Source organism: Pseudorca crassidens, chromosome 1, assembly GCF_039906515.1.
Source record: "Pseudorca crassidens isolate mPseCra1 chromosome 1, mPseCra1.hap1, whole genome shotgun sequence".
Taxonomy (NCBI): Eukaryota; Metazoa; Chordata; class Mammalia; order Artiodactyla; family Delphinidae; genus Pseudorca; species Pseudorca crassidens.
Genome location: NC_090296.1, coordinates 173,065,163 through 173,090,862, shown reverse-complemented (window position 1 = coordinate 173,090,862; position 25,700 = coordinate 173,065,163). Strand labels below are relative to the sequence as shown.

At 53.0% G+C, this 25,700-nt stretch overlaps 1 long non-coding RNA gene and 1 other non-coding gene across 3 annotated transcripts in view; both read right to left on the bottom strand.

Annotated features, from left to right (window-relative positions):
* Positions 1–25,700, bottom strand: part of LOC137203656 (uncharacterized) — a 51,592-nt gene that overhangs the window by 14,727 nt on the left and 11,165 nt on the right. For both annotated transcript variants that reach the window (XR_010933226.1, XR_010933225.1), the window contains 2 exons: positions 9,765–9,838; positions 2,814–2,913 (listed from right to left, as the gene is read on the bottom strand). This is a non-coding gene — a long non-coding RNA (uncharacterized lncRNA). The remainder of the gene's footprint in view (positions 1–2,813; positions 2,914–9,764; positions 9,839–25,700) is intronic.
* Positions 4,099–4,202, bottom strand: LOC137207304 (U6 spliceosomal RNA). The gene has a single exon (XR_010935028.1). It is a non-coding gene; the product is annotated as a U6 spliceosomal RNA (small nuclear RNA).

Sequence of the window (25,700 nt, the reverse complement as noted above, 5' to 3'; positions counted from 1 at the left end):
CCATCCTGATGGGGCTGCTAAGGCATGGTCCCTACTAGTTGTACATGTACATGTGTGTGTGTCCCCGGGCACACAACACTCAGAAAAATGGCACAGTATGGAGTCTTCTTGTTTTCTCCTAGGCTGTCAGCTGCAGGTCCCTCCACAAAGCCTTGGGAGTAAGTCTGGAAGAAATGTGGTTGGTGGACAATTAAGACTTTTTAAGTAGAAAATACCCTCTGCTTTTTTCTTAGGATGTGAACTCCACGGATGTCAAGCCTGGTGAGAGCTGCTGTCGGACTCCTTTGTAAGACCAGGCTGGTGACTGCCAAGTGCCCCTGGTCTCCTGTGTGCTCAGGACAAGTGGGGCCTGGTCCCGACTGTGGCTGGGCCCCAAGCCCCTGTGAATCTGGCAGCCTTATCCTCCTGTTCCCCTGGCCCAGAAGCTGGAGATGAGCAGGACGCCTTCTGAACCATACCAAGTTCAGAGCAGAGAAACAGGGTTAGGACTCAGCCCCACAGGCCCCAGCCCCCAGCTTCCTGCACAAGCGACATGACGTGGGGTGATGGGGGCCTCGAGTCAAGAACTACAACAGATCAGGGCTCAGGAAAATTGTCCGCGTTGTCTGGTTCTGAGCAGACTCACTCGAGGTGAATCAGAGGTGAGTCAAGCGCCTTTGAGGAGGAAATGACTTCCCCGGCGGCCCTTCCTGGCCAGGGCACCATCAGTCACTCTCAGGAAACAGAAGGAGCAAGAGAGGAGACAGTCTACAAACTCTTGGTTGCAAATGTCCCTTTTCTCCCAGGATTTGGTGGAATTGTCGTGTGATGAGCCTCCTGTGGGGCTGGGTTGTTTTTTGACCAAGTCAGGCCTGTTCAGTGAGGTGTGGGAGTTCCCTGAAGACTGTTCTCCATATACTTTCCAGGGTACCTGTCCCAGGGCATAACCTTGGCTCTTCTCCTGGGGGAGGGGTGTTCCCTGGAAGGCAGGACATGGTTGCCTAGAGGCTGGAGAGCCTGCAGTCTCATAGCTCTTTAGTGGCCTCCAGGGCGGAGGGCTTTGTGGTGTGGACCCAAATTCCCGTGGCTGCGATCATGGCTGTCTTAGACTGTGGACTCTGGGAAGGCACTGGCCTTTCTGTCTACGAGGCTCTGGTGTCTTTCAGCCCAGCAGCACCCACGGCTAAGGTACGATGATTTCTCAGGTCAAGCATGACTTTTTCTGCTGACAGTTTATTTCCACACCTCCTAAAGGTGCTTAGAATCCGAGTCCTAGTTAGGGATGGAGGGAAATTTGGATCATCTAAACCCTTCATCTGACAGAAGAGGAAACTGAGGCTCTATGCCTGTGACGTACTCAAGGTCACCGAGAAATTCATGGAAGACCCAGGACAAACCCCAGGTTTCTTCTCTGGCTGGTCCACTGTGTGCTTTATAGTTTCCATGAGGCTAGTTAATAACAGCTCAATTTTCATATGCTGTAATTAATACTAATACAACTAATAATAATGGCATGTTGTTTCTGTAACTCTGGAAGTTACTCCTTAAATTTGGGTCCTAAGTCTCCGTTGCCCGACCTTCATAAAGTTAGGTATGAATGCAGCCTAAACTCCGCAATGCAATGATTTGCTGATCGTGATTAGGCATCATATTTTGGGGGTTGATTTGCCTAGAATCTCGATTTTTTTCCCCTCCTCTGTTCTCACCATGAACGCAGGATTCATCTCCGCACAATCTGTGAACTGTTCCCAATAAGACTGTCCTCATTTCATCTCACACCCCCCCCACTGGCAACACCAAGGGCTGTAACTGATGTGGTTCGGAGACCCGAGTCCAAGACGTAAAAATGAATCCCCTGTGACGGTCTGGACGACGCAAACAGATCCAGCGTCTGGCTTTAATGGGAACGAGAAATTGCTAACAGATGACGGTGGGGCTCACGGGCTCCAGTCTCTGGCCTCCAACAAGAACCCTTCCTGATGGCAGCTCCTCCCCCACATGTGCCCCAGACGTCGGTTATTTACAGGACACCACCCAGACCCCGCGATGCTAAATGTATAGCAGCAGAGGCTGCATGTGTGATGGCTGAGGTCATGGTTATTCATTTTAGCTGTAAAGACATTTGGTTTATAAAACCCCAGTGACTCCACTGGGAGGGGCTTTCGGAGAAGAACAGCCCCCGAGTTCTCTTTCTGTCCCAGCACCGGTGGGATCAGCACTTACGTCACTGGCCCCCATTCAACGCTCTGGGGCCAAGGAAGGCCCTGGACTTGCTCTGGGCTATTTTGCCTTTTGGAGGAAGATGGTGTGAGCCACAGTGATTTACTACAGACTCAGCAAAAATGTGTCTGACGTGCTTGTGTCCCAAACAGAAGGCACAGAAACTGCTAAGAAATTACATGAGGGCTCAGAAACAGACATTTTGGGGCTCTGCAAGAGGCATTTGGACAAGTCCATTTCTGGAACCAGTTTTCTCATCTGTAATGTCAAAGTTGGGGTGGGGGGACCAGGCTATGTCTCAGTCCCTCTCCAGCCCTTACAGTGTGCAAGCCTGTGAGCGTGTTCTGTTGTGTATTACCAGGGTGTTTTTAATCCGCATGCCGCCTCTCCCAAGGTGGCTGCTTCCTGGAGGTCAGGGGCCATGTCTGGGTGTACATGGCTATTCCTCTACCTCTTCTTGCCCCTGTGGGTTCAATACGCTTGAACTAAAGAGGTTAAGTGAGAGGCAGAGACGTTACTTAGAAGAATTTGAAATAAACCGCACGCCCCACACCGTGTCACAGGCACGCACCATGGAAAACGAAGGTGAAATGGGCAGTAACAGGCCATCCTACCTGGCAGGTAGAGGGCTTGCCTTTATGGATCCAAAGACGTCCAGGTCGATGGGTGACAAATAACGGCCATTATTCCCAAAAGGGAACTCTTTTCAACCCTCTGCACGTGAAAGAAGAATCACTGTCAGTGGGCGCCTTTTGAACACATCCAACAATAGCACAGACTAAGATAAACGTGCCCCAAATCTACGCTCTTTTTGGCAAGTTGCGATTTAGCAAAACCGTGCTCATGTAGAGAAAGACGCGTGGGACAAAGTGGTACCGTGGGTGAGGATACACGTGATTTACATTTTCTTCTGCTTGTTCATTTGTATTTTCTATATTTTTAACCACAAACGCAGATAAAGTATTTCAAGAAAAAATCTCAATCCCATTTAATCAGTAATTTAAGAATGATGGGGAGGTCCTGCCCCCCCACCCCCAGAGCAATGGGCTTCCTGCCGCCCCTAGGGACAGAACCACTTCACTCTTCCTCTTTCTTGGTTGGGGTTTGGGCAAGTCTACACACTCCCCTTATATGAGCAACTCATATAGGATCACAGGACTCCATCCTCTGTAACAGCCAGTCTTGTGGGACACCCACGGCATGGGTGGATTCTCTCTCCTTTCACAGCATTTCACTTCTGAATCAGTCTGTGGGCCCTGAACTCTATTCTTTCTTATGCCGTCCTTGCAGTATTTCAGGTCCATTTGTGAGCTCACCTCTCCAAATCTTCGAGCAGGTCCCTTGAGAGTGGTAATTGTGTCACCTCCCTCTTAAGTTTTCTTTCTTCTTCCCTCCCTCCCTCTGTCCCTCCCTCCCTTCCTTCCTCCCTTCCTCTCTCTTTTTCTCTTCCCTTCCTTCTTTTCTCTTTATTTCCTCCCTCTCTCCTTTCCTTCCTTCCTTCCTTCCTTTTCTTTCTTTCTTGCTTTCTTGTTTACTTGCTTGCTTTCTTTTGTTTTCTGGCTTTGTTGAGCTAAAATGGACGTATAACATTTTGTAAGTTTATGGTGTACAAAGTAGTGATTTTTTTTTTTTTTTAAATTTTTTTGCGGTACGTGGGCCTCTCACCGTTGTGGCCTCTCCCGTTGCGGAGCACAGGCTCCGGACGCACAGGCTCAATGACCATGGCTCACGGGGCCGGCCGCTCCACGGCATGCGGGATCCTCCCGGACCGGGGCACGAACCCACGTCCCCTGAATCGGCAGGCGGACTCTCAACCACTGCGCCACCAGGGAAGCACCAAAGTAGTGATTTTTATGCATATATAACAAAATCACTACCACAATAAGGTCAGTTACATCCAAAAACATGGAATGCCTCACAAATTTGTGTGTCCTCTTTGCTCAGGGGCCATGCTAATTGCCTCTGGATTGCTCCAATTTTAACACTTACATTATTTCTAGTGACCTAGCCTGGTGCTTCATATCTAATAAGCATCGAGAAATAAATGCAAAGTGCAATTGTGTTTGAACCACACTGACAGCATCCTGTCTGAATTCTGAGAATCTGTAAGTCAAGGACTTCAAGGCATCCCGATGAAGTTTGCCGAATGCAACAGAGAAAGAGGATGAGTTCTGAACATCAGGGCGTGACACCGTGAGCAGGCGAAACATGCAAGGAAAGGCCGTGAAACCTCCGTGGTCATGGGTCACTGCATTTGCCTTCTGGGTGGCTGAGGAGCAGTTGTGGCAGGTGTGGCCTGGAGGGGCTCCCAGAGCAGACCCTGATGGAAAGCACAGCCGTGGTCCTGCTGCCTCTGCCGTGTGTCTTTCCCGAGGTTCACCCAGCGGGAAACTTGGCCCAAAATCCTGTGACAAGCTCAGCTTCGGGCCGTGGTGACATCGGGCCTTGGAGGCTGTGAGTCCTGCACTGAGAGGATGCAGTCTGAGTCTCGGGCTCATTCCAGAGGCTACGTTTGCAGTGCTCTGTGCGTGCACAGGGCGCACAGCGGCCGAACGGCCTCCCCATCGCCGCTGGCCCGTCTCTGGCTCATTCATCTCCTGCAGCTGTCGGCTGAGAACAACAGGTGAAAGCAGGCCCGGCCTATTGTCCTGGGAAGACTTTAGCTACGCCTGTCACCCCCTCGCCTGGTGCAGACCTCCAGCTTAGAGTGGCTCAAGCTGGGAGGCCAGCTCTCTGCACGATTGTGACCCGGAAAGACCTCGTTCCAGACCCAGCCTCGAAAGTTCCCCACGTCTGGGCCTGGGAAGTTGTCCCGGGGCCTCTTGAGGGGTGGGGTGAAAGGCAGGGACAGGTGCAGGCCCTGATGGCTGCAGGTCCGAGAGTGCATTCCGCCTCCAGGCTGGGCCCCTGTCACCAGCAGGGTGGCCCAGGGCGCCTGGTGTTTCAGGTCCCCTCTGTCTGCCCATCTCCCCAAATCTTCAAGCGGGCCACTTGGGGGTGGTCATTGTGTGTCTTCCTTTTAAGTTCTTCCTAATGGTTTAGTTGGGTACTTTATTGTATATATTAAACCTCAAGACAGAAAAGCAAAATGCAATTGTATTTGAACCACACTGCTAGCATCCTGTCTGAATTCTGAGAGACTATAAGATGAAGACTTCAGGGCATCAGGATAACTTTGCCAAATATGACAGAGGACCAACAAGGAAGACTGAAGGTCAGGACCCTAATGAGGAAGGTGGAGGGGTGGTGACAGATGGGAGGGGCCCTCAAGCCTGGGGGCGGGGTGGGCTGGGAGGAGTTTGGTCTAATCCCGGCCCCAGTTACAGTTCTGTCCTCCTGCAGCCATGGCTCCCGCCCGCCTCCTTGAGAGGGAAGGCCTCCTTGCCCTGCTCTGATGGCTCAGACACGCGTCACCTCTTTGTTACCTCATTACTGTTTTTCCTTCTCTTTTTTTGTGGCGGGGAGCTGTGAGTATGAGGAGAAACAGAGTCACAGTAGGTGGGAGACTTGGGAACAAGTTCTGGGGAAGGGGGGGCCCCCAGATCATGAGCACAATGATGGAAAGCACAGAAGGGTGGTGAGTCTCCGTACGGCGCCAGTCAAACTTGAAGCGAAACGTGTGCTTCCCAGCAAACTGGGGTTGTCTGCGTCAGAGGGTCAGCAGGCCCCTTCCATGGATGCACACGGCGGGGGGGCCCAAAAGCTGGGCATGGGAGGGTGGATTCGGGGCTGGGGTCTGCTCGCTGGGTGGGGGGCTTTCTCCTTCCATCCGGAGGGCTCCTTCTGGCTTCATCCTTGGTCTCTGCAGCCCAGCAGGCTGCGCCCCAGTCAGTCACAAATGAGGGTGGCGAGCTGGACAATTTCCCCGCAAACGCTACTCCTCCTGTGTTTGGAATTCTGGGCACCAGCCTCACTCCTCATGGAACCGCTTACAAAAATGCCATTTAATTAGGCTGCTAAGTCATCGAGAGGGCAGTGAGCAAGCGTCCCTTTATTGGATTTTCTAGCCTGGAGACTGTGGAGTCATCATTTTCCCCTCTTGCCTCTCTCTCCCACCTCCCCTGGTCCCTGCCTCTCTGCCTCATGGCCTGCACTCTGCTCAGGACCCTCGAGGCTGTTTCTTCCCTGCAGTCCAGCCAGACCACACCCAGACTGATCACCTGAGAACCCCACTTGGGCCCCCACCTTTTAAACCTTTGACGGTCGCCCACCGGCCACAGGACTAGGACTAAGCCCCTTACCCTCAGCTTTCAGACAGGTTCCTTCATCTGCCTGATCCTCCAAAGACCCCCGGGAGGAGACCTCGACCCCCCACGAGGTGTGTTCCTCCTTTCCCGCCTGGCCTGCTGTCCACACCCCCGTGCCGCGACGGGGGTCTGAGTTCAGTTCAACCTCAAATCCCCCTCAAGTCTGGCCAGCCTTGGGCACTGTGGTGTCCCTGTCTGGAACTCTTATTGTAGAGAGGCTTTTGTGGTTCTTACCACTGGTTGTGTTGTAATGTCATTCACCTTTTTACTCACATATTCTATCCAGCTAGATGAAAACCCCATTTGGTCAAGGATGTCTCATACGATTGAACGTCGGGACATCTGTGTAATCGTTTCTCAATCGAGTCAGTAGACTCTGAATTATCAGCACAAAGCATCTCAGGGTGGGGGGCTGGGTGCTGGGGCAGCAGGAGTTGTCGCGGGTAGGGGGCTGCAGCACAAGACCCTCTACCCCTGGACTGTTCTCTGTGGCTACTGTGTCTAGGGACCTCCATGAACCCAGAGCAGGGCTGCGTGTGTGGTCGGCCACAGGCTTCAGCCCGTGGATGGGAACCACCCGCAGCTCTGGTGATGGCCCTCCAGGACAGACTTGCGGTGGCCACTGACTTGGGACATCTGGGACTTGCCTGCAGTCTGGAGTCCCGTGGATGCCCCCTTCCCTCCCAGTGCCCCTCCCCCTTCCTTCTGCTTCCATGCCAGCTGACCCAGCTTCCCTGAGCCATCATCCCCATCATTTCCCAGCACAGTGCCGCCGGGTCAGCACGCCATCTTGGGGGAGCCCTCCCAGCAGCCCAATAAACTGGCTTCAAAATAGCTTCACTAAGCCCACTGGGGACACCCAGTCTCCCTGGCTCCCAGTCCCCCAGTCCTCCATCACCCGGTCCCAGTTGTGCTCGTGGAGGTGCTGTCACTCAACATCCTGGAGTGCAGGTCTATTATTAGGCAGCTCCCAGTGCATGCCAGCACCCACACTCCCAGGTCCCTCAGGTCCACCATCTGGCTGCCAGTGGCTGCATGTCCCTGGGTTTTTTGTTTGTTTGTTTGTTTGCGGTATGCGGGCCTCCTACCGCTGTGGCCTCTCCTGTTGCGGAGCACAGGCTCCGGACGCGCAGGCTCAGCGGCCGTGGCTCACGGGCCCAGCCGCTCCGCGGCATGTGGGATCTTCCCGGACCGGGGCACAAACCCGTGTCGCCTGCATCGGCAGGTGGACTCCCAACCACTGCGCCACCAGGGAAGCCCATCCCTGGGTTTTCTTAAGGAAAGGCGGCTCTGGCCAGGAGCATCCTGGGGGTGACCAGGTGACGGTGTCCGGAAAGAGGAAATGCTTGCTAAGTCTGGGTGGGCTCTCCTTGGAGAGGGTAAGGGGAAAATGGGGGCTGGTGATCACTGGGTCCTGGCCGCAACGCCTGCCTTTACTTCCAGGACACAGGGTTCTTTCTGCAGGGCTGGGACCCGGGGGAGGCAGGCAGGGCATCCTGCCCCTAATTCAAGGAGGAGCTCAGTCTCAAGTCTGTGCAATCCCTCGCCTCATTTCCCTCCCCCCTGCCTGGTACCATGCTCCACAGCAGAGGGGTAAAGAGAAAAGTACGGGCTTGGGGTGCCATTCCACTGATCACTTCTCTGGCCCTGAGTTTTCTCATCTGTAGAATGGACGTAATGAAGCCCCAGCCCATCTGCTTTGCGGGGTTGCTGGGATCACATATCCTCTCGTGTGATGGGGTGATACTCGGAACGCCCTGCAGCCTGCTAGCCGATCGACTGGATGGCAAACGTCCCTTCCTGCCTTGCCCTTGGGTCACACATCTGTCCTCACCTGCCACCTTGTTGGCACGTGGGAAGAGACCTCGCACCCACAGTAGGAGTGGGCTCCGATCTGTGTGCTCTTCAGTGCAGACCTCGTGCTGTAAACCCCAGGCTTCCCAGAGCAAAACTCCCCTTGTGCTCAGAGGCTCCCAGCAGTGGGGAGGGGAGTAAACCTCACCAGGGCTGGGGAGAGGCATGCCCCCTGCCCCATGTGACACGGGTGAGAGCCATCATTCTTCTACAGACCTGCGGGCAGGTACGGGTGTGGCCTCTGCTCACACCAGGCGGGTGCCACTCGTGAGAGTTCTCCCCCAGTGTGGCAGCGGCAGCCGCCCAGCCCCAGGGCTCAGGCCATGCGAGCTGCTGGGGTTGTGACTGGGAGCCAGCCTTGTCCCTCCCAGCTCAGCCTCCAGCTCCAATGAGAGAGACCGGGCCCTCCCTGAGCTGCAGCTCCGGCGGGGACTCCAGGGGCATCTGGGGGCTCTTGCCCGGTGAGGCTCCAACAAGCCTGCCCGGGGGCCTGGAAGGAAGGCTGTCTGTGCTCGCTGCAAGACTTCCTCCACGAACAATGGAAGAGAAGATGCCGTCTTCCGCTGGGGAAGCTGGACGGAGTGTGGTGGCTACAGGTCTCCGAGGGGTCAAGTGAGTGCTGCCGGGAAGCCGCCTCCCTTGGAGGAGCAGGCATCACGAGACTGCCCTACCCGGGCCCGACCCTCACCCCTTAGGGCATTTGGGCAGCGGCTCCAGCAGGGAGGAGCTGCTTCTCCTGCTTCCTGGGGCCGCGGTTGCTCAACGGCGGATGGGTGGCAGGGCGGGTAAATGGCTCTTCCGGGTCAACAGCTTTCAGCATTATCACAAGTCATCTCTGACCACCTTCACTATAAGATCTTTTTATGAAGACACTGTCTCCGCCTTCTAGAAGATCCCAGGCTACTTACAGACAACTCAGAAAGCATGGCAGGACGGGAGGCAGCACAAGACCAGGGACCCTGGAGCTCGCTGCCCCAGTTTGAATCCTAACTCAGCACCTGAGTTAGGCACCTGAGGCACGTATGGAACTTCTCCAGGCCAAGGTTCCCCCCAGCCCTGCCCCCAGCACATGGGGATGAAGACAAAGCGTCTACTTTACGGAGCTGTTATGAGGGTTAAAGGGGTCACTGTTTGCAAAGCCCTTAAAAGAGCACCCGCATCACACACTCACAGTGTTGGCAAAGTAAATAACCTACAACTATGTAAAGGGCCACAGGTGGCCACGACGAACGGGTTTGTAGAACGGGTTTGTAGTGGGGGAGACGGTATTCCGGTTTTAAGACGCAGCTTAGTTTCAGTTGCTTCGCATCTGGTTTGGGTTTGGGGAAAGGCACATAGGCAGGAAGGCGGTTCCCAAACAGAGAATTTGACAAGCAGTTAAAGACACGGCCTCCTTGCCGGGGAGCCAGTCTCCGGGACAGAGGCCTGCACTGTCGAAAGGCACTGTGTAAATAACTTACTTACTTCTCTCACCAGTGCGGGTGACAGCTCCCGAAATCAACATCGATGAGACAGGAGGGAAGGGGGCAGGGCACGACCTTCAAAAGAATGACACAGCCGGTGAGGTTATGACATAAACTGGTCAGAACCCATTAGGCCCAAGACGGCAGAAGATTTGACTTCCAGTGGACCTTGAACCTGGATATATGATTATTGTAATGGTATCAGGGCGACCAGGAGTTCGGAAGTTGAGTTGTCCAAACACATTGAGGCTGGCCAGCCGTTCCGAGTCTAGGGCCCTCCAGGCAAAAGCAACTCGTCAACCTTTTAAAAGCACGCAGCTGAGTCACTAACACCAGTAGCAACGACTTAGAAACATTTACTAGTGCTTTATCCGGAGCGACGGGCTCAAAGCACGATGAAATCCTAGGAACGTTATCTCCATCGTATAGATGAGGCAACTGACACACAGAGAGATGAATAACTTTTTCAAGGACACACAGCTTATAAATACTAGAGTTAAGGTCCAAACCCAGTGAGTTTAACCACACCATTAAACAGCTCCTGGGTTACACAATCACTTACATTCTAAATGCAATACTGGAACCTGCATTCAAACGACATCGGTCACCTTAACGTCCAAGATCCACACACCTTCCCTGAGGGATTCCCAGCTTCTAGGCAGTGGAGGGGAGCAGGCGATGCGCCAGCACACAGGTGTGTTCTGGTCACATCTGCTTTCCAAGATGTCTTGTTCCTACCTGCTCACACGGGGTTTGTGAGTGACTAGAACCCTCCAGACGATTTCTGGGCAGTCAAACTTCCCCCATAAGGTATTGCTTAAAATGATTGGTTTGGGCCCATGATTCTAAGGTAATGAAGTCTCCTTTACCAGTTCAGTCCTCTGAAGCCCATTAGCTCTGCCTTGTAGCTTGGTATTCTCTGTGGATCTGAACAGCATGATTTCATTCTGGTCTCTGATGAAACAGCAACGGAACAGGCTAGGGAGAAGACACTTTCTTCAGCTGCCGTTACTTCATCAACTACAGACCGGCGCCTGTGGACCCTCCTGCTCACTGATCCAAAGGGTGTTCTCAGAAAGGTCCTCACCCCGCCACCCCACCCCGGGGTCTTCTCCCCCAGCTGCACTGCTTTGTGGCCCTCTCTTTACCTTTCCTCCCAGATCCTGTTCCTGCACTTGGGGGGTGTCCTCGGGGACAGGTTCTGAAACCAGAGCTGCTGCATTCCCTCCCGTATTGTCTTCAAAGCCAGGGGAGCGAACAAGCCTGCCTGAGATTCACATTACAGCCGGGGCTTTGGAAGGCCAGGGGCCAGCGGCAGCCGTTGCCAAAGCAACCAGGGGTGCAGAAAAGAGCAGAGGCTCTGGCCTGGCCTCCAGGGGTCAAGGAGTGGAGGGGAGGGCCAAGGGTCGGGCCCAGGTCCACTGTTTAGGAGCAAGTGTCCCAAATGTCAACCGAGGGTCCCTCTGCCTGCTAAGGATGGCCAGCGCCCCCCGCAGCGAGCACCCTGCTGCATCCCACCGACAGGTGTTCCTGAGTATCTGCCACATCAGGGGTCCACCTGGCCCTGCGGAGCCCTTCCTTTTGTACACATCCTCCCTCCCACCCGCCCGTCTTCAGTCCCATCCTCCCCTTCTCTCTTCCTCTGTTGGGACTCCTTTTTCCCTCCTTTCCCAGGTATGAGAACATGAGCATCGAAAGACTGAAACAGTAAGACATAAATTTAAATTCAGATGAAAACAAGGCCTGGGGAGGGATGGATGGTGGCCACCTGGGCAGGTTCACCCTGTAGCCTTAGCACCTCGACCTCCGAAGGGCCAGTCCCACCAACGTTGGAACCAGCGATCGGTGGGATCACCCCCGTGAGGACCCCTCGATAGTGTCCTCCCTGGGGAATCAGAGGGGCTTTGCCCTTTGAAGACCTTGAGAGACGTGGCCCTTCCTTCGCTCCCTGGGCCCCTCCGGCCCATCCCGAGCAGCCGTATCTCGGGAGGCAGCCTTCATGCGTGTCCAGCCCCAGCTCTTTTACCTTCTGGAAGAGGAAAATGCTGTAGGTCCAGGTACTTATGGAGCCCCTTCGCCTGAGCACAGGTTTAAACCAGGGTTCACTTCTTCAGGTGCTCTCTGCTTCATTCCCACCACCCTGCAGGCTCGTTTCTAATTCATTGATTTTGTAATAGTTCTTTGGGTTAACTTTGTCTTTCTCAAAATATCCTGATCAGAGGAATCACGCAGAAGTGGAAATGGAGGGTCAGAGAAGGCTTTTCAAGAGTCAGGGTCATCCCAGTGAGGCCGCGGTGGCAGGTGTCGTGCAGAAGGCAGGCGTGGGAAGGGGATGCCCGTGGTGTCTGTCTTGATGGCGGGCCGGCCTCCTGCCGCCAGGGGGGTGTGGAGGGACGCCTGGCATCAGGAGGAAGTGTCTGAGAGTCCACCCTGTTGGCTGTGTGTCTGGACGTGCCTTGAGAGTCTACAAAGCATTGTTTTTATGGTCACAGGACGTTTACGACCATCCACAGAACAGCAGGTGCTGGTGAGCTCGTGGCTGGGCACGCTGCCCGCACACTTTGGACCTGAGACCATGTCGGTCATTAACCAGGCGGCCCTCCTAGTGGGAGGCACAGGGGATGTGACAGCAAGAGCCTAACCAGGCCCGTGTGACCTGGGGCCAGCCTCCCGTCCTTTGCCTCCGTTTCCTCGTGTGTGACGCGGACGGCAGCAGGCCTGGCCTCGCAGGGCCACTGAGGGGAGTGGGTGAGTGAACAGCTGGGCCCGCCAGCCCCTGGTCGTTCTTAGTTCCCTGGAACATTCTAAGTGCTGGGCACTCTTATCATTACAAAGGTCAGAATCCTGGACTCCAGCTCGTTTCTGACTCTCGCCCGGCTGGACGGCACCCCCGACAACCTCTGAGCACCCCAGTCTTCTCCAAAGTCCCCGCGGTCCTTTATGCTGAGCTGGGACTGCTCCAGAGCAGCCTTCCCTGGCGGCCTCAACCGGGCATCCGCTCAAGCGGGCGGGCCCAGCCTCCTGCCCGCTGCCCCCTCCTCTGCAGCAGGTGTGGGCAGCCAGGAGTTTTGCACGTTAGTGTCAGATCATGAAGTCCCAGTACATTTGTCAGGCCCAGGAACGCTGTGTGCGGCCTGCTCCAGAAGGAGCAGCTGCGTTTTGTCCCCAGCCTCCTGCAGGCTGGCCTCGGCTCTGGGAGGAGGAGCCGCCTGGGCTGAGTGGGGCAGGTTGGGCATTGCAGTAAGTCTGCAGGCGGGATGTTGTTCTGGAAGAGATGGGCACGGTGTTGGGGGCCTCTGAGGCCTGGCGGAGGCTGGATGTGCCGCTGGGAGCGATGGAACGGCCCGGATGTACCACCCAAAGCCAGTCACCAGGAGCCCCTGGTCCTCAACCACACCCATCTCCCAGGGCTCTTATGAGCATTTTCTGCACAGAAAACCCTTAGCACAGGTCCTGACAGGTCGAATGAACACTCATTAATTTCCCATCTTTCCAACGGAAGACCCAACCACGCTGACTTAAACATATACCAACGTAGTCCACCGGCCTCCAAGCCCTTTCCCTCCCTGGCTGGCCTCTGTAAAGTACCCATCACGTGTGGAACAGTCTCAGATGGAGTGTGTTCCTCATGAGGGAGGGGCCCAGGGCAGTGTTGTGCATCTCAGTTTATGCTTTGGCTTTTAACCTAGCCACTTGCCCGGCGCAGGGTTTCTCTCTCCCTGCGTCTCATTTCTGTTGGGGGGCGCCTGGCCTCAGGCTCTGTCCTTGTTGAAACCATGTTTGCAAGGCCTCAGAATGACTCAGACGTCAGTCATCCACTTGCCCTCGGCGATGTGTTTAATCTCCCTGAATTTTGGGTTTCTCATGCTGTAATGCAGACGGTGTGGTCAAGGTGACCAGGTCCGGGGTTTGTGGGTGTGAAAGCCACGTGAATAAGGGCTCCGAGAGCATGTACCCAGGAGGAGGCCCGGGGAACCTGTGAGTGCCCTGAGGAGAAGGAACCAACCCCGCAGGGAGGCCCAGAGCCACCCTCTTCAGGGTCAGGGCTGCAAAGAGCTTGTGGCTTTGGGATCCTGGTCCTTCTGAGGCCCAGCTCACCCAGGGAGGTGTGATTATCGGTTCAGAGGCCTGCAAAGTGCAAAGGTGGCCATGACAGGGCGGGGAGAGGGCTAACAAGGCCCCTTGAGCCTGGGAGCCCTGGAGGCGCCGCACACACTCGGAGCTCCCGCCAGCTCAAGGCCAAGGCCACCGGGCAGCAACTCAGCAGGTGTGAGTCCTGCAACCAGGGAGGCCACCGCAAGCTCTGTCCTTACCAAGTCCATGGCCCGAGGCCCAAGGCCCAAGGCAGGAGAAAGAGGACACACAGATGGGACTGCTTTCAGCTCTGTGGTCACTCCCCTGTCCCTGTCTGCCACCCAGAATCTACTGTCCAGGCTGCGTTCCTCCAACTGCAGAGTTTCCGAACCCCACTCCTGGGCCCCGGGTGTGGAAGAGGTATGAGCAGGTGTGCCCACCTCCATGGGTGTGCAGGCAGGAGCGGCCCTTCTCCTTTGCTCCTGGATCCCACAGGGCTGGTGGAAACTTGGCCCCAATCATGGTCACGGCTAGATTTCCTCTTCCTCTGCTTTCAAAATCCCAGACACAGTGAGCATTCCATATGTTGTGTGAATAGATATCAAATTTATAAAAAAAAAATCTTGTGTCAATAACTTTGGCTCCCTGACCTTGTCCCCATCCACCTAAAGAGGGTTCTAACCCCCGTGCATGGCACACATTAGGTGCTTACTAGATACTTGTTGAACAACTCCTGCTGCAAGAATTCTCCCCTCCAGCCCTGCCACCTGAGGAGTGGCAGCTACACGATCCACGTCCCCCGGGGTCCTGAGAACAGAGGCCGTGACTCAGGAGCACAGGGCCCTCACGACAAGGCCCTGGGCCGTTGTACTGGAGGGACCTGGGCCTGGCAGTGTCCACGTGGGAGGGTGCACGTTCCCACCTGGCATGCACCCCACCCACAAGCGCAAACACGCATTTGCATAAACGCGTGAGGTGTGAGCCGCGTCCTTATTGGTCAATAGAACTTTATCCACAGAGTGACGGGCTCCGTGCAAGCCCTTCACTTGCTGAGCCTCAGCCCTACTGTCCAGACCACTGGTAGAACTGCGATGCCCCACGCCCCCTCCCCAGGTCAGACAGAGGCAAGAATGTCCAGGCTCTGCTCCCCTGTTCACATGGAGAGGAGGGGTTGCAGAACAGGGTTGTCCCGTAGTGATCACGGCAAATAATTCCACAGACACATGGAACCGATCTAAACCCGGACTAAAGGGGAGGGGGCTTGCAGATGCTCATTTCCCCTCCAGAAGCCCAGCTCACACTGAGGACTTCCCGTCTTTTGGGAAGATTTGTGATCGTGGTAACACGTTAAAGAGTGGATGTCCCTTTACAGCAGATAACCATCCTTTAAAGATGAATAAGCAAGCTCATTTGAGTTTTTCTAGAGCTAATTCGGAGGCTCTGCTCCAGACCTTTTCTGACTTCTTCCCTCTTTTCCATCAAAGCACACCCACCAGGTGCCTGTGCTTGGTAATGGGTGCCATGGAGGAAAGGGAAGATGGACTGGAGAAATGAGTGCTGGGTAACCATTAGCTTAACAGGTTCTATCTTCCCTGGCAAAATTATTTGTGATCCCATTAAAATACTTATGTTGCCATCAAGCTTTTGAACTGGTGATCTTCACGTTGGAAATGTCAGGTCTTAAGGCTGCTGGAGAAGGGACTTTGGGAAGGTGGGCTTCTGAGATTACAATAGTTGTTATTTCATTCAACCAACCAACTGATCAACAACAACCCAACATTGATTGAATACCCACTGTGTGCACAGACATCTGCAAGGCAAAGCTCAACATCACACCTGGGCAGCTGAGACCCCAGGTGGGACTGGATAGGAATCAGGGCTATTGTTAGGGTGTGGAGCTCAGGATGGGGTGTCTGTGCTCAAGCACTACTTGAAGTCGGTTCAGATTGGTTGAGTTTCTTTGAAGATTCCATTTTAAGGCACCTTAAATGGGCCCTTTCTAAAGGGGCCCCTGACAATGTAATTGTCACAGACTTGGAGTCCCACTGTCACGCCTGACTCTGGGGTCCACGTTTAGGTACACAAGATGGTTGTTCACTTTCTGTGCCTCAGTTTCCTCACCTGTCAGTAGGATTGTTCTGTGGATTGAATGAGATAGTGAATACAAAATGCTTAGAGAAAGACCTGGTATATGATAACTGTTAGCTCTTATTACCACCAGATTGTTGCCAACTGAGTGTAGAATTTACAAGGAGGTGGGCACCGTCCGTGCCAGTGGTCAGGCTACAAAGCACATCTCTGGACGACAGGGCTCCGCAGAGAAAAGCACAGCTGCTCTGGGGGTCACATGCTGGGACTTGAGGACAGTTGCCAGCTGTGTGACCTTGAGCAAATCACCTCCCCTCTTGGGGTTTTCATTTCTCGGCCGAAGGCAGAGTCAAAGGCCTTCCTTGCTTACCTCACACTCAGTAGCAAAATGAAATGAGGGGCTACACAGCTGTGAATCGTCCTCAACACCCTGCTTTTTTTAAAAAAAAATTAATTATGTATTTATTTTTGGCTGCGTTGGGTCTTCTTTGCTGCTCGCGGGCTTTCTCTAGTTGCGGCGAGTGGGGGCTACTCTTCATTGTGGTGCACAGGTGTCTCATTGCGGTGGCTTCTCTTGTTGCGGAGCACGGGCTTGAGGTGTGCGGGCTTCAGTAGTTGCGGCTCATGGGCTCTAGAGCACAGGCTCCGTAGCTGTGGTGCACGGGCTTAGTTGCTCTGCGGTACGTGGGATCTTCCCGGACCAGGGCTTGAATCCGTGTCCCCTGCACTGGCAGGCGGATTCTTAACCACTGCGCCACCAGGGAAGTCCCGCTCATCACCCTGCTTCTAGGAGCCTGGAGCGACTCACCCAGGCAGGTGGGGGCCACGTTCTCTCCTGCTCAGGCCCCGAAACTTCCGCAGTGGGTGTCCTTCCTGGGCAAGCCAAGCTCTAAGCTGTTAGCTGGCAGGTGTTGATCTGACTCAGTCAGAGAAAAGGGAAAGAGAGGAGAGAAAGGCGGGAACAGTGCAGGCAGGTATCTCTCTCTCCCTCCTTCATCTCCCTCCTTTCTTCCTGGCGTTCTCTCTTCATCTCTCTTTCTTTCTTCTTTCTTTCTCACTTTTCCTCTTTCCTTTTTAATCACTTCCTTTCTGATTAAAAGAATTGTATCAGACACCACCTGGGCACATCTTCTCACTCTGGGTAACAAACACTTGACCTTCTGTTTTGGAGCTGAAAGGCATTCTGAGCTGTTCAGAAAGGGACACAGGCAGGACTTTTGATGGGTCCCTGGGAAAGCGAGGCAGCGGCTGTGTCCCTTCTGGGGGAAACCCACGGGGCGGTGCAGCGTGCGGCACAGGGACAATGAGTGTGCCTCTCGGTGGGGATCAAGCAGGCTCGCCAGCATGAACAGACTGGGACATGTGGGCATCACCCTGGTGCCCTGATGAGGCTTCCTGGCCTCTGACCGTCGCCTGGCGGAAACCGATGTGATTCTCCAGATCTGATGCCTTATCTCAGGTCCCTCGGATGTGCCCACCCCGCTCCCCATCCTTCAGACCATGACTGTCATCCAGTCCTCCCGGGAGGTGAGTGGCCCCGGCTTTCCTCTAGAGTCTCCCCAGCCTGTCGTGAGGGGTGAGCTCTACCCACTTCCTCATGTGCCACCCCCTCCGATCATCAAAGAGCCTCTTCTGGAGGCAAGCCTCCTCTTGGAATCCGAAGTTCCGGCTCTCCTAGCTGAAGATTCCGGGATGGGCACTGGTGGCTTATCAGGAAGTGAGAAATGGGTCCAGAGCCCTTCTTCCTTTTTGCTTTCTTGTATGAAACCTGAACACGCTTTGAGGCAAAGTGGGCAACTCTGACTCGGTGGAGAATCTTGTGCAAAGGGACTCAGGGGAAACAGAAGAAAGACAGACATTTCAGGACAGTATCTCATGATGGGGAGCAAAGTTGCCATCCTGGTGATGTCATCACCCCCCCCCCCCCATAATCTTACTACAGCAGGAGAGAGGCGTGTATGTGTTCCCCTCTCATCTGCATAGGAAACGTGCTCACTTGGGCACCTGAGGGCTTTCAGGATTTGGCGGCCATGCCCCACTCTTTTGTGACTTCGTCTCGGCATTTCCCTGTGGACCCTTGGAAATTCTCAGCAGTGGAGGGGTGGGGTGGGTGGCATTTCTCACAGGCTGAGGGCCTGCCTGAGCAGACAGAGGCAGAGCAAATACATTTGGTTCTTACTTGGGATCCCACCTGAACCCAAAGACCCATGAGGAAGGTCAAAGTTAACATCAAAAGCCAAGCTCCTGGGCACCCCCTGCAGTCCTGACCCTCCCTCACACCGGTGTTCCCTATCCCAGTAACTGACAGCTCCAACTTTCAGTTGTTCTGGTCAGAAAACTTAGAGACCCTGATCCCTTGCTCTTCCTCTCCCTACGTTCAGTCCTCCAGCACATTCGGCCAGCTCTCCCTTCCAAATATGTCATGAATATGACCACCTATTGCAATCTCCACTGTCGATCATTAGTAGCCTCCCAGAGGGCCTCTCTGCTTCTAGAACGGAAGGTCAAGTCCTTGTTACCCAGAGTGAGATGTGCCCAGGTGTCTGATACAATTACTTTTATCAGGAAAGACATAATTAAAAAGGAAAGAGGAAGGGATTTCCCTGGTTGTCCAGTGGCTAAGACTCCTTGCTCCCAATGCAGGGAATGCAATCCCGGGTTCGATCCCTGGTCAGGGAACTCGATCCCACATGCCGCAACAAGAGCTCGCATGCCGTAACTAAAGATCCTGCATGCTGCAACGAAGATCCTGCATGCTGCAACTAAGACCCGGCGCAGCCAAAGAAACAAATAAACGGAAAGAGGAAGAGTGAGAAAGAAAAACGAAAGGGAGAGAGGAAGAGAGAATGCCAGGAAGAAAGGAGGGAGGAGGAAGGAGGGAGAAAGATACCTGCCTGCACTGTTGCCGCCTTTCTGCCCTAACAATACCCACTAAGTAAGGTGTCTTTACACAGAAATGCACAAAACAAGGTTGCGTGTTAACCAGCAGCTGTAGGAGCCTAATTCTGTCTCTCCTCCCTGCCCGGGAGCGATGGTTTAGTGTCTGCTAATTCAGTGTTCGTGGCTATTTTAATGAACATCACTACTGTGAATAACAATAAGCAACCGTACTTTGTCTAATACTAAGTGAGAAATAAAGGATGGAGAGAATCCAAAACACATAAAACAAATTAGCTAACAAAGTCCAAGAGAAGAGAAACTAGCATATCGTACTGCTTCCTTAGATATGCATCTCCCAGCCCTCACAGGTTGCAACACTTTACAGGTGTGTTGCCTGGGCCCCATTCTCCTCCCTTCCAGCCTCTCTCTTCAGTTTGGGGGCTATTTTGACGCCTCTATGGTCAAAGCCAAGAGAACTGAGATGCTCTCCGAAGTTCGCCTTCGGCACGCCCTCTGATCACTTATTCTATTTTTCTATGGGATGTGAGGTGATACAGTTCCGTGTACACAGCTGCACAGGTTGATGAAGTTTTACACGTGGATACACTTGTGAAATCAGCACTGGATCAAGGTTTAATGATCTCTGATCCTCCTATCATTTTCGATCTGAGCCACCTACCTCCTCTTACCTGGTGAGTGATATTAGGAATGACCTCACCTGTCTGAGAGACCGCACCTACTACACCCACATCCAGGTGTGGCTTTTCTATTTAGGTTCAGTAACATGGCCATAAATTAATAAAATGCATTTGATATCATTCCTATCACAAAACAAACAAAATGCACACAGGTATCGGAAAAGGAGAGTTATTCCCTCCAACCACAATGAAAAATACTGGTATTATTTAATTAGCTGATTCTCTTAAAATGATTCCTTAAGGAATACAAGTTTTGAGCAAGGGAGTATTCCCCCTTCGCACTGGGCAAACATTTATAGATGGTTACTTTAACAAAATTTATTTAAATCTACACCTGAGTATTTTTGCCCCACAAATATCTTCATAATATCTTGAGAAGTCAAACGTGTGCAGTATGTTTGCTTCCCACAAGACACAGCAAGGTTTGTGAGATGACTTCCATTCATGCCCATCTTTTGTGCATTTACGGCTAGCTTAATTTTTGAGCCAAATCACCTGTCAGATTAGTTTCTGATCATGTGTGAGAAAAATCTTCAAAACAGTTATTGTTATATATATAGTGTGTATGTATATGTGTATCTATTTATATTTAAATATATATATTTAAAATATATATCTATTTATATTTAAATATATATTTAAAATATGTATTTGTTTTAAAAATATATATTTTAAGATGCTTTATGATCTTGCATTGTGGGAATTGTGCTGTGCAGGGACCCAGAGCAGCCCCATTTTATCACTGGATGAGCCAACGCCAAAGGAAGATAACCTATTTCCTGCTCCCAGGGAAGGATTTTCTTACCCTACCCAGAGCTCACCAGTGCTGGAGTCATCCTAGCTACGAGGAAACAAATGGGAGGTGCACTCAGCGCTGATCCTGGTGGAAGCTGAGCTGTGACTCACTTTGACTGACACAGGACGAGGACAAGCCCCTGCCTGTGGGCCCATTCCTAAGAGGAGGCTGGCGGGCCGGGAGGGTTGTCATGGTGATGGCCAGTCATCACGATTATGGAGAAAAGAGAAATCTGGCTTAAGATGAAATATGAGTCTTAAAAGGAGGGAGCGAGCGGATCTGGGAGACAGTGGGAAAGGAAGGCTGGGGGAGCGTCTGAAGGCCTAGAGGAGGGCCTATCACACGGTTATGGAAGGGACACCTGACAGCTGCTGTTGGATGCTGCTGCAACCAATAGCAACGGGATGTCCCAAACCAAGATGAGAAAGTACTGGGGCTCCTCCCGGAAGCCGGTAACCTGTGAATCTCACAGAAAGCTCCCTCAGCCTGGCAGGAAGACTCTCAGAGACAACGAACCATGGGCCACGGTGGGGATGGGCTCCCCCACAAGCTGTGTTGAGTTGCTTCTCTTCCTTTTCTGTGCAGCCGATTGTCTGCCGATACTGAGCTCCGTTTGCTCCCTGGAGGTGGTCTGAAGCCCTGTAGGCCACCCATCCTCACCAGCACCTTGTCTCTGCCACCAAGACACCGGGTCCTTGGCCAACAGCCCCCTCCATCCCCTCCCCTACTACATCAACAAGCCTCAGGTGAGGGCAGGAAGGGATTAAAGGGGAGGTGAGGGAAGAGTCTGAGCCTGGGCCTCTCGCCTCCCCTGTGTCTCATCCCACCAGCCTCCCAGAGTCAGCAGGGAACAGCTGACTCTACCCTGAGTCACACTTTCTCAGCCAGAGACAGCTCATTCCCTGGCCCCGTCCACACAGACAGACTCCTCGAGCCTCTTTAATCTGCACTGAGGAAATTCGGAATCCAGTCAACTGAGCCTCCGTCTCCTTCCGGAGCAGGACAGACGTGTGTCTGTGGCTGACGGGGTGGATGGAGGTGTGGGAGCACACGTCATCGTGGTCCGCAGCGCACAGCTTTCCAAATGTTCCGGAAAATCAGGGTGAACCCCCGCCCCCGGACACCCCTGGGCCTCTGATGAGTGGCTAGTGCAGCAAAAAGCCTCATTAGCAGCTCCTTAGAAAACGAAAAAAGACCTAGGGCTCATCTACACACAGACATCATTCTAGAAACCGTCCAGCCCCAACCAACCACCAAAGGCAAAGAAAGAAGGAAATGTATTATTTTGGCATCTACCACGGGCCAGGACCCTGTTCATCGCCTCTTTGTGTTGTTCTGATAAACACAGTTCTGTCAGGTAGACGAGACAGAAGCAGACAGTGCAGGCGTTCTCCAAATCATTTCGTTTTCCATGTTTCCTGCCCCTCCTCCCCCTACTTCCAGATGGGGGACGTGGCTGAAGCGATGTACGCCTCTTCCAGGCTGGACCCAGGCCCCCTCCTCTCTAGCTTCCCCTCTCCCCCAGTCAGCTGGTTAAGGCAGCAGGTCTGGTGGAGGAGCATGTGCCGCAGGGCAGAGCAGAGCCACCTGGAGAACCACACGATCACTCTGCTTTGCCTGAGACAGAAGTTAGTCACCAAGGCTTGCCGTTGCTTGTTACAGCAGCTGGTACTTCCTTGGACGAATACAGCAGGAATTATACACGCTTTATGTATGACACAAACGGCACAAAAAGAATACGTAGTAAAAACACAGATCTCCCCGACTTCAAAGTCCCTTCCCTTTGGGGAACTCTGGGCTATTGCCTTTGGTGTTCATTTCATTGAGATTTCAGTTGTGTTCATTGAAATGTCCATGTCCTCTCTTCCCCGGGGTCAGCCTTGGTCTGTGGGGTCATGAAGCCTCAGTGGCTGGGGTCACGAAGGTGGCGATGACAGGCCTTTCTGCTGCTGGGGGGCTGTCGCTTCAGGGCCTCCTCATTCCTTTATGGAGACATACCAGGTGGGGAGGAAGTGTGAGGACACGACTCTGGGGACAGAGGTACAGGAAGAGCAGAGGAATCTGGCTGCTGTCACTCGAGGATTTCAAAGAAGAAAATGTCCACATCCCTGAGAAAGAGGAACCATTTTGGGGCTGGCTCACTGCACTGGCACGGGCTCTATACCAGGACTCATCAGGGCCTGTGCTGAGCCCCGCTCTCTATGGCCAGGCAACACAGTGTGAAGTAAACACAGCCCTGGGCCTCTGAGTTTACTTTGCGGGACCAAGGAGGTGGCAGGCGCTGCCGCTGATGGGAGCAGATGAATAGTTAAAGAGCATACAAGATGCCTCTAAGAGATGTTCCACCTTTTGTGAAAGGGGTGGGGCCGTCAGACTGCTTTCCAGCCCTGAGAGCGGCTATGGGGAAGACGGGCCGGGTGTAGAGATAAACCTGGGTGGAGGGTTAGGACGAGAGCACGGGGTGGTGGTCGCGATCGGGAGCAAGGAGGGGGCCTTGGAGGTGATGTGAACTTGGGAGGGGACTGTCAGGAGAGGCAGAGTCGGGAGCCTCGCTCTGCCACTCGGAGCTTTTGCCTCTGGGAAGCGTCATTAACCTTCCTGCACCTCGGTTTCCTCATCTGTAAAATGGAACTCTCTCCCCATAGAGTGTACTGAAGACTGAAGGATTAATTCATGCAAAATCTTCAAACAACTCCTCACGCTAAGCTTGCAGGCAATGCTAGGTATTGCTGTTGTTATTTGCATTACTATTATCACTGATGGGATGCTGACGGTGGTAAGAAGCCAGAAGGGACATTGTCCACCGAGTAATGTCCAGCGTCCTGGGCACCTGTTCGAGCCCCCATGTGCTCTGACTCACCTTTCCCATCATCTCCTAACAGAACTGGATGACGTGTCAGCAGATGCTCAACAAGCAGGTTGCACAAAGAAGGGAATGAACCCAACGCAGACTCTCCCAGACACTCCCCAAATGGCTGTGCACCACGACCCCCAGCCAGCCCTTCATCCGGGATTCATACGACATGCAGGGTCCACTTGGGTCCTTTCCCAGGCTGGTCACAGGGTGGGAATGCATGGGTCAAATGGATTCTAACTGCAGGTGTGGAAGGATCTCCCCACTCTGCCCACCCATCCTTCTGGGTCCTCCTCACGGGTGGGAAAGGAAGCTGGTGGTCATCTCACAGTAAGGCCACGGAAGACATTCTGCAGCCCCGCTCTGGGTGCAGCCTGAGGACCGCCCCCCTTCCATCTCGAGTCACTCACTGGGATGTGGTGTCCAGGGTGGGAGGAGAGGCCAGCAGAACAGAAGCAGACGGCCCCAAACCCCACCCTTTACAAGACAGCCATCCCGTCTGGCCAAGAGTAGGATAAACCAAGCCTAAGGAGGAGCGAGGGTCATGGTTGGGATGTTTAGTGACCAGATCTCTGAAATCGTAGTCACGGCTCAACGTTTTCTCTGTGGACACCTTCCTCCCTCTCTGTGTCGCCCCGATCTCTCCACCACTGAGCGTCCATGAACGTAATGACGGTGCCACTTACTTGCTATGTCACCTGGTACCTCGGAGCATTATTTATGGGTGACGGTAATAACCTACCTTTATAGGGAACTGGTACGTGCCAGGCCCCTGGGTACCTCTGCACTTAACCTCCCCAACAAAGCTCACCCCCATTTTACAGATGAGGAACCGGACCTTGAATAACTTGTCCAGCAAGGCACAAACTCTAGTACATGGCAGGGCTGGACCTTGACCTCTCCCCAGCCTCGGACCAATAAACTCAGCTCTTCACCTCCGGAAACCGGAAACCGTATCACCGGCTCTGTGAGAGCCACTCTTGGGTGGTCATGTTCCTGCTAATCTCAACAACCAGCCACGGATGGATTGCTTGCCTCGCAAGACTGTTTTAAATAGAATAGAATGTGCTTCTCTTAAGGTGTCCAAATCCTTAAGAAGATCATTTCCAACTTGTTTCCAAAGCATCTTTGGATGGGATCAGTCCATTACCCCCAGCCTTATGGTCAAGACTCGTCCCCCTGCACCCACGCCCCCTTTTGCCATCAGTGCAAGCTGTCTGGAGACAAAGCCAAGAGCGAGAGGCAAAGACTCAAATCTATTTCGGGGAAGAATCTGAAGGGACTTGAGTAAAGATTCTGCAAACAACACTACATTTCATTTTAGATGAGAACCCGACTGGCCCTTGCCCGTTAGTTTTGGTGATGTCACATTGTTTAAAGTTTAAATATTCTTTGCATTTTCCTCCCAACGCTGCAGTTACATTAGAGGCTGGCTTGAAGGACCAGATATTTATGGATGTGCATGTCTACTGATTAAGCCTGGCTGCCTGTGAGTTTTCCGAGCCACTGGGGAAGGTGTGCTTTGTGCAGAGCGAGAGAGTATGTGTGAAATATTCTTTGAATAATGAACGCGAGGTGCTCTGAGAAGACTTGACTTTATTTAGACATTCCGTTTCTTCGCAGTTTCCTCCCCGGAGGTCCCTTGGCTCTCTCTCCAGACAGTGTGTGTGTGGTAAGAAAAAGGCAGTGTGCGAGGGGTGGGGGTGGGTCTGCAGGGGTGGTGGGTTGTGACTGCAAATCAGGAGAACATAGATTTTTCTTACGAGGGAGATTGCATCATTCATACTTGAAAATCCCACGTGGAACAACTTGGTTAAATATTTATATGGTCCAGGTTACCCAGAGGTATTGTGGATCTTGGGGAAGAGTTAAAAAAAAAAAAAAAAGCCCACTTGATCAAAGATCAAAAGTTCACCCATGGCTATGGTCAGTGCAAAACTGCACCAAGGGTCTACACTCTAAAATATGTGCTGACATGGTTCTCTCAATTTATTAAGCACTTTGCTGAGGCATCCTCTGTGGAGGGGAAGACCCATAAAAGAGTTCGTGCACTTACCAAAAAAAGTGCATCTATGTAAAACTGAGTTATGGCTGTAGGATGAATCGCTCATATAAGGACGCTTGGGAGAGAATTTCAGATTGTATCAACTATGATTTATCTGGGCCCCAATACACTGAAGTATGTAACGATCTTGACTTGGAACTACACTTCCTTCCTCCAAAGTCTCTCCCGCCTCCAAGACAGTGATTTCAGGCAGGATGCCTTTGTCACTTGTAAAGGGTGATAGAACCAGACAGCTGGCTGATTCTGTGATGCTGAAAACACCAGAGCTGTCTCCAGACACTGGGCTCCTTGTTAAACTCAATCCAGTGAATATCTTGGAAGCACTTTCTTTGTGCCAGACATTCCAGGGCATTTGGGAATCAAAGGTGAGATCAATACCACACACAGCGAGTTTCAAGTCCCCTGGGAGGAGCCCAGGGGAAACCTTCCCTAACAGGTGGTGTCGTTGAGGGATGGTTAGGATGGTGTCTCCTTCCTGCGTC